General features: G+C 44.6%; 1 long non-coding RNA gene across 1 annotated transcript; it reads right to left on the bottom strand.

Moving 5' to 3' along the window:
- Nucleotides 1-1,826: 1,826 nt before the first annotated feature.
- On the bottom strand, nucleotides 1,827-7,679 carry LOC149324811 (uncharacterized). The gene is made up of 2 exons (XR_016286682.1): nucleotides 7,411-7,679; nucleotides 1,827-5,410 (listed from the first exon to the last, which is right to left on the bottom strand). It is a non-coding gene; the product is annotated as an uncharacterized LOC149324811 (long non-coding RNA).
- Between the last annotated feature and the right edge of the window lie 6,822 nt (nucleotides 7,680-14,501).

Raw genomic sequence — 14,501 nt, 5'->3', positions numbered from 1 at the left:
TATGAGGCGGGACAGAACTTGTGTACAAAGTATGTGATAGCCAAGTGCTCAGGGCGAAATGTCACCTATCACTGCCTCTCGCCGGGGCAGGTGGCTCTCTGGAATTCTTTACTTCAGCATACTGCAAAACTAAAACATGTGAAGAGCTGCGCTCAAATTTCGCTTTACCGACTGTAGTTATTGGCTGTCGTCTTTTTTTTTTGCACGTGGTTTACTGCTGATACAATAACACACATGGCTCAGTCTGTGCATTGTACTGTGTGCTACTTACTGCATGCAATGTGCAATGCTTCAAAAGCAAGGGTTCGGGCAAGTTGTTTGTTCTAGTTAAGGTTGGTCGCCGAACAGAAAGGGACGACACGGGAACCAGACACACAGCACCGACTATCGAGATTTCTGTCAGTGCTGCGTGTCCGGTTCTCATGTTCATGCTGTCTTTATTTCTTTTTAATGTGGCCAACCTTAGCTTCAAAAGCAGTCTTCGCACTATGTATAGGGAGAGTGCACAGAGAGGGCCTGGTAATAAGCGTGTTCATTTTGTGCTCGTGTCTGTGTACAGCACCTGGTGCTAACTGCTCGCTATACTGCACATTTAAATTTAGGTGCCAAATGTACTTCCTTGTGATGCAGTGTGTGCACACCAGGGAATGATCTCGCATTTTGCATGGTGCAGCGAGTACCCTTCTCCTTAACATGTAACAAACTGTAGCTGCCTTTCAAAAATATCATTTTAGTGCATCAGCATCAGAACCCCCTATGTTGGAATAATCCGTCGGTCTGAAGCCTCAGGTGACAGAGTGGAGGGAGTGAAATCCACCTTCACGAAATTGCAGGGAAGAGGGAAGAAGAGAGGGCGGGAGGAGGCGGTTGGCAAGCGGTTGAAAATCTGAGTCGAAGGGTGGAGAGAGTGGATGTGTCACTGATGGATGGGATTTCATCGGGTGAGTGGAGTGGGGGTGTCACGTGGTGATTGATGGTACCCATTCGTACAGTCTTACCCTGTCAGTGGCTGCTCGGTCCGGCAGGAACATAATGCTAACTTTGGCTTATGGGGTTTAACGTCCCAAAGCGACTCAGGCTATGAGGGGCGCCACAGTGGAGGGATCCAGTAATTTCGACGAACAGTGGCCCTTAACGTGCTCCGACATCGCACAGCATCTGGGCCTGTAGTGTGTCACCATCGGAATACAACTGCCGCAGCCGGGATCATACCAGCGTCTAATGGAATTTGTTTAATTTTGTCGTTACACTCACAGTAAGATTAGTCTTTCCCACGTACAAGTTGTATTTAATGGCAGAGTCCAAGGAAGGGCAGCTTTCCAAAGCCACAGCTGGGCTTGTACGGCGTAATTAAGCAGCATTAACATCCTTTAGAATCAATTAACGTGTTTGTACTATGATTACACAATGGACACGGTATTTATCAAGGCAAACAATGGCAGCGTATATATGCCTGCAAATGTTTAAATCAAGAATAGTATCTGCTAGCTTATTAAAAATATATCATTTATAAAAATGACCGTCCAACTTCTCAGAAGTACCAAATCTGTGGAGAAATACAAATTGCAGATTGCCAATATGCCTAGGAAAATACATTTTGGCTGTCAAAAAAGGATTAGGAGCACTTTATTATTAATTACGCGAGGATTGTGGAGAGATGGGTCGGGTCACACCCAATAGTGCAAAACATGAACCCTTAGAAAAGATGCGAAGTTGTGGCGCCTATGCACTCATATGCTGTGCATAATGGGCTGCCTTGCATTACCATAACCTGTCCAGGTAGACTGCCACAAGTCAATAAAAATCTCCGATATATACAACCGCAGTTTTCAGTTAGGTAGACATTTTATTTGCGACATTCTTAATCTAGCTGGCAGGCTATCACCAGCCCGAGGTGAATGTGACGTGCAGGATGAAATGGGTGCCATATCTGGATACTGGAGTAAATGTGATGTGATGAGCCTTGGGAGCATTCCTCTTCACATGGCGCCAGGCAGTCTTGCGGCCACATAATACGGCTGACAGTGCTTCGTTCTGTAACCTGTAATACCGCAGTTACTTGCATCATGGATGCAGTTTCTTGTGGGAAAAAATTAGAATGGTAAGTTTGGTGCATTTATTACATGGTGTAAACCATGGTGTGGTCAGTTGAACTTTCCCCAGATTTTGATGATTGATGTAGGGAAAGCATTTATTATGCAAATGCATCCATTATTAAAGTAAATATGGTGTACAGAAACCTGGAATGGAAACAGAAATCAGCATCTGCAGGATTGAAACAAATTCCTAAGAACTTTGCCACAGCACCATACCCATGACTGCCAAGCCACATTTTAGCCCCTAGCCTTTCACTCTACACTGTCCTTAATCTGTTCATTCCCAATGGGCCAGACATGAGGCCGTATGGCACTTGGGTATCCGTATCTGCCTATATGGACATGCCACGTTGTCTACTACACAGCTTTTTAAACACTTGTAGCAACAGAGTCAGTTTTCTGAGAAGTATGAAACTTTGTTGCAATTAGTTTTATGACACACCCAGCACATTAACAGGCATTCTAGCCAAATTATAATTTCATTGCAGTTGGGTTTTGAAGCATTTTTCATTAATGAGTAAAAAGGAAATGACATTAACTGGGCACTATATGTTTCATCTAAGCTGCCTTCTCGACAAATAGGGGCATTTTAGAATTTCTAGGCAACAAAATTGGCACAGTGTTCCCATCACACAACAGAAGGCTCATTGCTTGGAAGGCTGGTGGAGAGACACTGTGTAAGAGCCAAGCAAGTTCATTTAAGAAGTGCTTTATCATGTGAGGGAAGGCTATTCACGGCTGTTTCTACCATGGCAATATAAGTTCGTGTCACAAATTGCACCAGCAATGCTCTGAAAAATGAGTAATACTGTTTTTCTGTTGCAGCAGTATTCTTTGCAAAATAAGATGAATAGTAGTTTGCGCTGCAGCTTTCAGTGTGCAAGATGACAGCTACGGCTTAGCCTTTTGTCAAGAATACTTTTTCTCATATGCATTGCAGAACTGTAGAACCACATATTGTCAACTGTCCTAAAAGGCAAGGTGTGTTGCTGGGTGAGTTGGTTGGGGTACATCTTGAGAAAAGCAGCGCTTGCAGACAAAGGAAACAAGAAGGACACACAACTGCGCTGTTTTTTTTTTGTGTGTCCTTCTTGTTCTGGTCCTTTGTCTGCAAGCGCTGTTTTTCTCAAGATGTCCTAAAAGGGCGGTGCACTGTGACAGCACGACGCAACAAAGAGGAATGCAGCATGGAGCGACATTTCATACTAATTTTATTGAAGAGCGGATGCCTCTCTGAGTGCATCACGTGCAGACAAAATGAAATCAAGCAGGGATGACGAAGAAATAAAATTATAGTGAATGCAAGGCAGGTATGAACAAGAAAATGAGTGCACTAATTTCCCAAAGATTAAAAATGTTTGCCAATTGTCAGAAGTTCTCTGTTGAGCAGTGCCAGAGAGGGCGTACTCACACAAGCAGATTCTGAGTAGGGAATGAGGGGCCTGAAATATCTCAATTTCTTAATTGTCGGGTTTAACATTCGGGAGCGACACATGGGCTATGAGGGACACCATAATGGAGGTCTCTGGATTAATTTACACCACCTGGGGCCCTTTAATGCACGCTGACTTTGCACAGCACATGGCCATCTTTGTATTTTGCCTCCACTGAAATGTGGCCGCCATGGCCGGATCAAACCCACAGCCTTCGGGTAAGCAGTCTAAGAATGCCAGAGCCACTGAGGCGCCGTGGCGGGATGAGTTCTCCATTCCTAGGAGGAAAGTTTCGGGAAAAAGGAATGACTAGAAAAGAAATACCAGAGGCCTGTAGTGCACCCTCAATGGTGCTGCTTGATATGGGATATGATGGCGCACCTTTCTCATGACCATGTGGGCTTCAAGAAAATTAGCAAATGGCACTCCTCTTCCCTGCTGTGTCTTGAGCTTGCTATGCTAAAGCACTTTGTCAGAATAGCCTGCCAACTAGCTCATAACATAATCCTAATCCCTCACCTGAAATCTGCCATCTTCAGCTGGCAGGGCCTACAAACGCCAGCACAGTCAGATGCTACTTTCTGGCTGCTGTGCATCTGGCACGAGTGTAACTCCATTATAGCAACAGCATGCATGTGCTTGCACATGTGCACATGCGTTGCATGGTCAACACGTACATGTGTACATGTTGTGGCAAGCCTCGCACTGCTCACTATGAAGCTCGCAGCCACTGCACGATTTGCTAGTTCTTTCCACTGTGTGCTTGAAGTTCACCAAACTTTGTGACTTTACATGCCACTGGCCATCTCCCACTCTCTCAGTACTGGACTTAGAAAGCTCAATCCCCACTTTACGCTTCCTAAATAGGGCAGATTTGCGGTGGTCTGCTCCTCCTTTGACACCTGTTGTAAAGTTTTTCGGATGTGAAATTGAAGAGTACTTTGATTAATGTATTCAATCACCCATTTACCTAGCCACCAAAGTGAGAGTACTTCAGTGCCTTGTGCATTGACTCCAAGTGATTATTTTTTGTTAATCCAATGTACTGCCTATAGCAGTAAGCCCACTGACATGCCCTCATTGCGTATGTTTTCTCAAAATTTCTGACGAAGCCAAAGGCAATTAAGCTGATGCTCTTTGGAGTGGATACCAAGAAGTGCAGGGAGCAACTGTTGAGAGTCAGTCTCATCTGTACACTTCATCAGAGTGTGCAGCATGTCCCTTGTTGTACTCCTGCAGTCCTTGTTTGTGACTGTATTCAGGTGCGTGCTCCAGTTGTGTAGCACCTGCCAGCTGCAAAGCAGTCGACTCCTCAAGGGACCCATCACCTGCTCCCATGCACTGCCATAAACAGGGGCATCATCAGACATAAATGCCTGACATGGTATTGTGTTTTTTCTTTGATGGCCTCGAAAAACCTCACCACAGTGCCCGTGTTCACCCTTTTTGAAATCAAGTAGGCACACGGGATACCAAAGGCATCTTGAGAAATTGTAAGCAGGGTTGTCAGTTGGAATTAGTACTTATTTATGCCATGGGTGGAGTCAATGCACAGTTTCGCTGCCCCCAATTCATAAAGGAGCTCTCGTTGTGGGAACGTCATTAATGCTCGCTCAAAGTCACCATCATGACTGTTGGGGTCACCCTTCTTCCTGTAATACAACAGTGGCGACTCATTTTCTTCCCTCCTTTCTTCGACCCATAATTCAACACTCTTAAAATTGTCTGCATCTCTATGCTCTGTTTTGCCAATCCTAAACTTATCTGCAATGTTACGGAGGTCCTTAGTGGTCACAAGTTGCATCCGTGGGCTTGATCCACTTGTACCTGCTCGGATGTTGTGCACAATGGTTTTTTCTGGCACTCCTTCTGCTAACCGGCCTGAAAATGGTACAGAAAGAAACTGTTAACATCTCTGGTGGTTCATCTGCCTACAGCCATGTAATAAAGTGACAAAAACTTCTGGTCGGATTCCTTCGTCTTGCACTTTGTTCCTTTTCACAGGTGACACACAGTTAATCTTACTTTCATTTCACTTTTGTGGCACTGCAAAGCACACGACAAAATGGTTGTTTCAAAGGCAGATGGACTTTATTTTTATGAGCTTGAGTGTTTAAACTTGCATACTGCAATGCAAAACAGGAAAGTTATATACAGCGTGTTATAAATGCAGAATATAACAGCACTGAAAATGTGGACAAGAAAAGAATAAGGACGTGTGCTTCTCATCCTATCCCATTTCATTCTGCATATTCAAAAAATGCACCGATTCGCCTGACAGCAACCGTTAAAGGAGTAGGGACACCAAATTTTTGAACGCGATCTTTGTTTCTTTGGACTTTTGCACAAGACAATAGTGTACACGAGTCACAATGTAGAATTCACTTACGCCAGGTGAGTAATTTCTAAGTGAATATTTTTCTCATGCTGTTTCAGTTTCAACACCTAAATGACTGCTGCTAAGTCAGAGACAATTGGAGGGCATGCCAGTCATACATAAACTGAAATATAAATGCTGCTTGTTAGTTTTTTTTTTTTGCGATTTCAACTCTTGTGCAGGCTTGTGTTTTATATTAGTGGTTTTTCAGGAAAGGAAATGGTGCAGTAACTGCCTCAACCATGCCATGAAGGAAAGAAGGAGTGAAAGAAGCAAGAGAGAAAGAGGTGCTGTAGTGGAGGGCTCCGTAATAATTTCGACCACCTGGGGATCTTTGGGCACTGACACTGCGCAGCACGTGGGCACCTCTTGCCTCCATCGAAACTCAGCTGCCGCAGCCGGGTTCTAACCCGGGTACTCCAGCTTAGTAGCTGAACACTCAAACCACAGCCGTTCCTGTGAGCATTACTGATGAAGTGCCAAAACAGCCAAATAATTCTAATTAATGAAAGTTCACTGCAGACGATCTATCTTATGAGAAAAAACATGGCCCTTATACAACCATTAGACTGGTGGCGTTGCATTGATCAGCAACAAAATGCCTACGCTTTTGACAGGCAGCCAAAAAAAAGAGGCTAGCATCAAGTGCAACTGTCAGTCATTCAAGACACGTTTCATGGAGCTCAAGCCGACTTCTTACGGATGAAGTTTCAGCGTCAGCCAATTGAGCGACAGACCTAGGATAGTCAATGAAACCAGCAGAAAAACAAAAGAACAGACATTGGAGTAGTTCAGTGCTAGATGACATTCCTAATTATGTTCAGTTCGAAAGACTGGACCCCTTCCACAAAGCATTTCTAAACTAAACGGCATGAAGTTCGTACAGACTGTGCTGTGCATGCGATGTGCCGTGGATCAATTGTTTTTCACCCTTCGATGCGACCAAGTAGGCTCAAGTGAATTGCACTACAGTCAGATACAACTCGAGAACGAAGTGGCAGATGGCCCTTAAAGAAGACCCCCCAGTCAATGGCGTCAGCTGATTTTCATCAGTTAATCCAGTTAAAGCCATAACTAATCCCCTTTCGCCTGCCACCCTCCTGCAATGCTACCCCCTAGGATTAACCATGACATCATGAGAATCGGTCGACACCATTGGATGGCAGGCTTCCTTTGAGGGGCATTGGCCGCTGGGTTCTTAAGCTGTGCCTTACTATAACTTCTTCCGCCCCCTCGTTTTGTGGGACATGCCTTCTCCCACTTTACAATAGGCATTTTCGTGTTGTCCCACCTCTTTTGTGCCATAGATGCATCGCAGAATAATAAAAATCATTGAAATGATCACTCGAGTTAATGAGCAATATCTTCCCCCTAAAATACATTTCTATTGCACTTTCGTCTCCCATTTATGAAAGGTTGGTGCGGTGTAGCTTCTAAACGTTTTCACATTCCGGTACAGTCAACACAGCATGCACAAATGCTTTGTACAAGAGGAGTGGCTAACCTGCAAGCACTCTGGCATCATCCTGGGACAGCCTTTGGTGGCAGGCCTCATTGAAGTGTCCGTAGTGTTTCTTTTGAAACATCCCCGCAGGGAGGCGTCTGCAGCATGCAGACGTTGGTGAGTGGCGACACCACGGGGTTAACCCGAGCATCCGCAGGGACATCCCCGCAGGGGGATGATGGTGAACAATGCATCACCACGGACCCGAGCATCCGCGCTTAGCCGTGCGTGGCATCGCCGTGTCCGGGGAAAAGGGGATCCTGGTGGTTGAGCCGATGCCGAGCGTTTGGACCCTTAAGGCCCCTCGGCGGAGGCAACACACCACTTTGGCCCCAGCTTCCTGTAGACGGCACCTCCGGCCTGACCCGACCGGGGGAAATCGGCAGTCGCCTTTTCCTATCCTCCCCTCTATCTTTCACTTTACTATCTCTTTCTTACAACTCTCCTGTCTCCTCCTCTCTTCTTCGTTTTTTCCTCTTTTTCCTGGCGGCGAGGGTTAACCGTGTGTGACCAACTACCCTGAGTTGAGTCATATTAGGTTATAGTTAAGGTGTACAGCTGGCGTGGGCAGGACTTGCTTTCAAGTTCCTGTCGCGTCCCCCTGTTGGGCTCCATGGTGGGTGGCTGGCACCATGACCGAAAAACCTCAATTTTTTATGGCTCCCCCCCTTTCAAAACTTGATCGCTCTCTCAAGAGAGGGCGGACCGAAGCAGACGACTTTTTTCAAAAAAGAAAAGTATCATTTCCAAAATTTCACGTCATCCATAGCAAAGCAGAAGAAACGCAAGCAAGGATAATATCCCCATTCCAAGTCTCAAAACGCTTGACAGATGCCTTAGGCCTTGGCTACAAGGTGTCAAAAATGGCCAGTGGCGACTTACTTCTTGAACTGCGCGACAGCACACAACACTCAAAACTTGCAACAATTGTATCCATTGGGGACATCCCTGTCTCTGTGACCCCACATCGGTCTCTGAATACTGTACGAGGCGTCATTTCTGAAATAGATTTTGTCCACCTTTCTGAAAAGGAAATGCTCGAAGGACTTACTGACCAAGAAGTTGTAGATGTCCACCGGATCAAAATCCGGAAGGATGGCAAAGAAGTGGACACCAAACACCTGATCTTGACATTCAACATGAGCACATTACCCGAATCCATTGAAGTAGGCTACCTGAAAATCAATGTAAGACCGTATATTCCCAACCCACGCAGATGTTTCAACTGCCAGAGATTTGGCCACGGCTCGCAGAGTTGTCGCGGCCGCAAAACTTGCGCAAAATGCTCGTCAAAAGAACACCAATCTGAAGAATGTGTTGCTAACCCACGGTGTGCAAATTGTGAAGGCGACCATGCTGCCTACTCCAGGGCTTGTCCGTCCTGGAAGAAAGAAAAAGAAATCATTACTCTCAAGACTACGCAAAACATTTCTTTCAAAGAAGCAAGAAGGCAATACTCTCAAACAAACAAATTCTCCTTCACTGCAAAAACAAACTTCGCCGATGTGGTGCGTGGGCGCGGCGCACCACACCAGGCTTCGGCACCTGTCCAGGCCACACGTAGTGAGCCTGGGGCGGGGCCATCCGCGCCGTCTGGTGGAGTAGCTCACGCTACTCCGCCTACCCCAAAGGAGGGGACGCAGACCCCCGGGTCGGCGGGCCCAAAGACCTCTTCCCACAGGTCGAGGTCTAACTCAAAAATCAATGTGCCTCCTGCACGGTCGTCCAGTGCCTCCGCAGAGGCGATGGACACGACCCCGGGCAGCCCCTCACCGTCCACGTCGGATGGTCGGCGGAGCTCCCTGGATCGGTCAAAAAGAGACAGGCCCCGAGTCACGGGGCCATAAACAACTTGATCTAGCTTTTCAATCAGTACAAACACAAAACTAAGATGGCTTTCATAATACAGTGGAACTGTAGAGGAATGTTGAGGAACTACAGTGATATAACTCATATTCTAGGGTCAGTGATGCCTCTAGCCCTATGTCTCCAGGAGACCAATCTTGGTCCACAACATTCAAATATCTTAAAACATTATACAACTTTTAGGCGTGATCGCGAACATGCAAATAGACTCTCGGGAGGCGTCGCAATCATCATCCAAAGCGGCGTCCCGACTCAAGAAGTCAAACTGAAAACGAAACTTGAGGCGGTTGCGGTTAGCGTCATCAGCTACAAAACCATTACAATATGTTCCGTATATCTTCCCCCACACATCACATTAACATGCCAAGATCTAGAAGCCCTGATCGATGAACTGCCGGAGCCATTTCTGGTAGTTGGCGATTTTAACGCTCACTCTCCGTTTTGGGGAAGCGAACGCTGTGACTCTAGAGGCCAAACAATCGAAGATTTTATACTTTCTAATAATGTCTGTCTTTTAAATACGGGAAAAGCCACATATTGCTGTCCAAGCTCAGCAAAAATGAGCTCTCTCGATTTAGCTTTCGCATCACCATTACTTTTTAACGATTTTAAATGGGATGTTTTAAATGACCCCATGGGCAGCGATCACTTACCTACCATCATCAGGCTCTCAACGTCCACTCCAATCATCCCCACAAGGCCACGGCGCTGGAAAATTCAGCTCGCCGACTGGTCACTTTTTACAAAAAGTGCCACTCTGGAAAAAGAATTTTGTGACGACCTTAGCACAGATGAAATTAATGAGAAGTTTACAGAATGCATAATATCAGCCGCAACACTCGCTATACCACAAACAACAGGACTTGCACAAAAGAAACACAAAGTGTGGTGGACAAAAGAATGCACATTAGCAAAAAAACAACAAAAGAAAGCCTGGAGCGCTCTGCGTCGATATCCCACTGCAGAGAACCTACTCACCTTTAAGAAGGCAAAAGCCAGAGCGCGGTATGTGCGAAGAAATGCAGAGAAAACCTCTTGGCAGAAATATGTCTCCTCAATAAATAGTTCAATAACATCAAAGAAAATGTGGGAAAAAGTGCGTAAATTTACTGGTGACCATACCCCTTTCACACTTCCTCTCTTGACAGCACCCGGGACACAAACATCTTTAGAAGAACAGGCCAACATACTGGGCGAGCATTTTGCTGAGATCTCAAGCTCATCCAACTACACAAACACATTTCAAAAACACAAAGCAATAGCTGAGAAACAAAGATTCCCATCTGGAGCAGGTGTTCATGAGGATTATAACCAGCCTCTCACACTAGAAGAATTAAATAAGGTACTATCTTCTGGCAAAAAGACAGCACCGGGACCAGACAACGTGCATTACGCTATGCTTGCACATCTCTCCGAGGCTGCTGTAGAGGCACTGTTAAAATTCTTTAATAAAATCTGGATAACTGGCAATATACCTGACGAGTGGAAAAAAGCAGTCATAATACCTTTTCTCAAACCCGGAAAACCACCAACAAGTCCTAGCAGTTACAGACCAATAGCCCTCACCAGCTGCATTGCTAAATCTTTCGAAAGTGTAATAAACATTAGATTGACCTTCATACTTGAATCTCGGCAACTATTAGATACACACCAATGTGGGTTTAAGAAAGCATGCTCAACCACAGATCACCTTGTCCGTCTAGAAAACACCATCCGGGAGGCGTTCATCCACAAGCAGCACTGTATTGGGGTCTTCTTCGACTTGGAGAAGGCCTACGATACTACGTGGAAGTTCGGCATCCTCCGTGACCTAGCAGAGCTAGGTATCCGCGGCAGGATGTTGAACTGCTTGAACGACTTCCTGGCTAACCGCACATTCCGAGTCCGCCTAGGAGCAACTCTCTCCATGACTTTCACCCAAGAGAACGGCGTACCCCAGGGGTGCATTCTAAGCACGACACTCTTCATAGTAAAAATGAATTCCTTAGCTAAAGTAATACCCAAGTCCATAATGTATTCAGTCTATGTAGATGACCTACAAATAGCATGCACGTCCTCCAGCATATCAACCTGTGAGAGACAAATACAAATCACACTAAATAAACTAGGTGCTTGGGCAGACATAAATGGGTTTAAATTTTCTCCTCAAAAAACAGTAGCTGTTCTTTTTTCATTGCGACGAGGCCTACAGGTCGATCCCAATCTATACTTGAATCACACTGCGCTACCAATTAAACTAGAACACAAATTTTTAGGCGTAACTTTCGACAAGAAACTCACATTTCTACCACATATTAACAACCTTAAAAAGAAAGCTTCTCAAGCCCTCAATATATTAAAAGTTCTCTCACGGAAGCGGTGGGGGTCCGATAGAGCAAGCCTTTTACAAATATATCGCTCTCTGGTGCGCTCCAAGCTGGACTACGGGTGCATAGTATATGGTTCGGCAAGAGCATCCTACTTAAAAAGATTAGACCCCATTCATAATCTTGGTCTGCGCCTATCATCCGGAGCATACAGAACATCACCAGTAGTTAGCCTTTACGTTGAAACTAATGAAGCCGCTCTTGAGGATCGAAGAATTGCCCTTACATGCTCATATGTCTTAAAAATCCGTTCTCTTCCGAAACATCTCTGCCATCCAGTTGTCACCAAGTGCCCATCTAAAAGATTATTCATCAACAAACCACATTCTATCAGACCATTACTGCTGCGCTTTGAAGATAAATGTGAAGAGCTAACAGTACTAGATGCCCTACCGAATATTGCACAAAGGAATGAATATTTACCACCATGGTACAGCCTGCCTTCAGTATGTGACCTCACAATGACACATTTAGATAAAAAGCAAACACCAAATGAGTACATATTACAGGAATTCTTTGCACTACAAGAAAAGTATGACACTTACATTGAATTTTATACCGATGGCTCAAAAACAGAAAGTCACGTTGGAAGTGCAGTAATCCAAGGAAAAAACAAACAGATAATGCGACTACCAGAATTCGCATCGGTTTTTACTGCTGAGTGTTATGCCATCTTTGTAGCTGTGGAAAAAATAGTAAGAGAGAATATCAAAAATAGCATCATTTACACCGATTCCCTGAGTATGCTCAAAGCACTGCACTCCAGAAATGCTGCTGAACCCATAATAGGTAACATCATACATAGCATTGTTAAAATCACAAAACAAAAACATAACATTAAATTCTGCTGGGTTCCTAGCCATGTTGGAATCGTAGGTAATGAAAAAGCAGATGTATGCGCTGCACAAGCCCGGAATGGCCAAATAAAACAAGTGAGCATACCGCACAGGGATTGCTTAAAGTTTATCAACAGTAAACTCAGAAATAAGTGGCAGGCCGCATGGCAAGATCACGTAAACAACAAATTAAATTCTGTGAAACCAATTTTAGGGGAATGGCAATCATGTAGGCATCAAGAACGTTTTACCGAAGTTATTTTATGTCGGCTCCGCATTGGACACACCCACCTCACGCACAACTTTCTGCTAGCCAAACAAAACAAACCTCTCTGTGAAATGTGTGGTGCTGAACTCACAGTGAACCACATTTTAATTTCATGCATAAAACTAGAAGAACTAAGAAAGAAATATTTCACAACATTTTACAGGGAAAGCATCCCATTACACCCCATGCTACTCTTAGGTGATCGAGCACTGGTTGATATTTCACGTATTTTTAGGTTTCTCAAGGAAGCCAACGTTTTAAACAAACTCTAAGTATTTTTAGAAAGCTTCACCATTAACAAAAACTCTAACCTTGTGTTTGGCGCAGCATAGCCTCAGTTGCTTTTGCGCCATAAAAATCAATATAACTAACTAACTCTTTTGAAACACTACATATACCTTGCCCTCTTTCTCCATGACCTCTAGAGTAGCAAAGCAGTGTTTGCCGATTTTGCAGCTTCCTTGCCCCTTTTCCTGCCTTTGGCGCTGTTCTATAGGAAGCTCTTCGTACGCGCCGGAACGGTGGCAGTGCAGGTAGCGTTTAAAAACCCTTGGTGCACATTCCTTCTTTCCTGTAGAAGCTGTAAAATGGCAGCAAGTTTTGCTTTCTTCTCTGTCCTTCCAGGCACAAAATCCTGAAATGGAAAGATTGTAAACATAACTAAGCACTCCACATAGTCTTAGTTAATTATTAGTGTGAAAGCACAATTCCGAACGGTAAACCCCGAGCAAGATCCTGCGATGTATGTGGGTTTGTGCCAAGAGCATAGCAACGGCGACATAGCAACCACAGCCTCATAGCAGAATTGTAACATAGTTACGACACGATGCCAACATATGATGTTAAGTCCATGACCACTCATGACTAAAGCTTATGCGCCAATAAATCCAACACAACAACAACAACTCATGACTAATATGAAATTTTTAAAAATTGAGGCGTGAACAAAGGTGGGCTCCATTTTGATAAAAACGTGTACACAATGATAGCAGATGAATAACGGCATAAGGCATCCTTAGAAAGCCAACAGTAAAGTAACAAGACAAGGCAACGTTCATGAAATTCTGCTTTTGCACGTTTATAAAATTTCGGCAAAACTTCTCTGTCAATTTTTTGTGTATCACACTACTTTCATTTTTTGAAAAGCAAGGCCGAATTAAAGTTTGTACTTTTTACATACACTAATGAAAAATGCATGTGCTATGGAGTGGGCACATATGCAGTACTCTCGCACTACTACTGGCGCTCTGCCTCTGCCAAGTGCGCATGACAATCACAGATTTAGCTTCACATTTTTAGCCTTTTAACTGCAGTGCAGAACTGCATTTCCCAGCTTTTTTATTGTTAAACATTTATCAGTCATTCGCTTACTGTTTTTTCCTGCTATAGCGCATGGGGAACAATGTTTGGAGAAAATTATTAAGTTCAGGTTAAGTTATTACACGGACTGTTACATGGAAGTATTTCAATTTTACTACATCCTGCAAAAACTCATTCCTGCACAGCAACCTTTTACATGGCCCTGTCCTTTGACCACAAATTCAGGTCAGCGCTGTTGACTTCTAAAGGCAGAACAATGCTGGGCATTCTTCCTACACACTTCTGCGTGTTGCGATTGCCATGGCTTCAGCGCTGCTAAGCTGGTGCATGCCGCGACAATGTTGTGTGTCCTGTCGAGACATTGCAGGTGCCTGCAACAAAGCATAAGCAAGGCCTGTAGCAGCGAGTCTGCTCCAAGGACCAGTTTTTTTCCTG

This window comes from Amblyomma mixtum, unplaced genomic scaffold (genome assembly GCF_055824585.1).
Source record: "Amblyomma mixtum isolate Tamu unplaced genomic scaffold, ASM5582458v1 scaffold_146, whole genome shotgun sequence".
Lineage (NCBI taxonomy): Eukaryota > Metazoa > Arthropoda > Arachnida > Ixodida > Ixodidae > Amblyomma > Amblyomma mixtum.
Note: the sequence above shows the minus strand (reverse complement) of the source record. Positions and strands in the feature narration are given on the sequence as shown.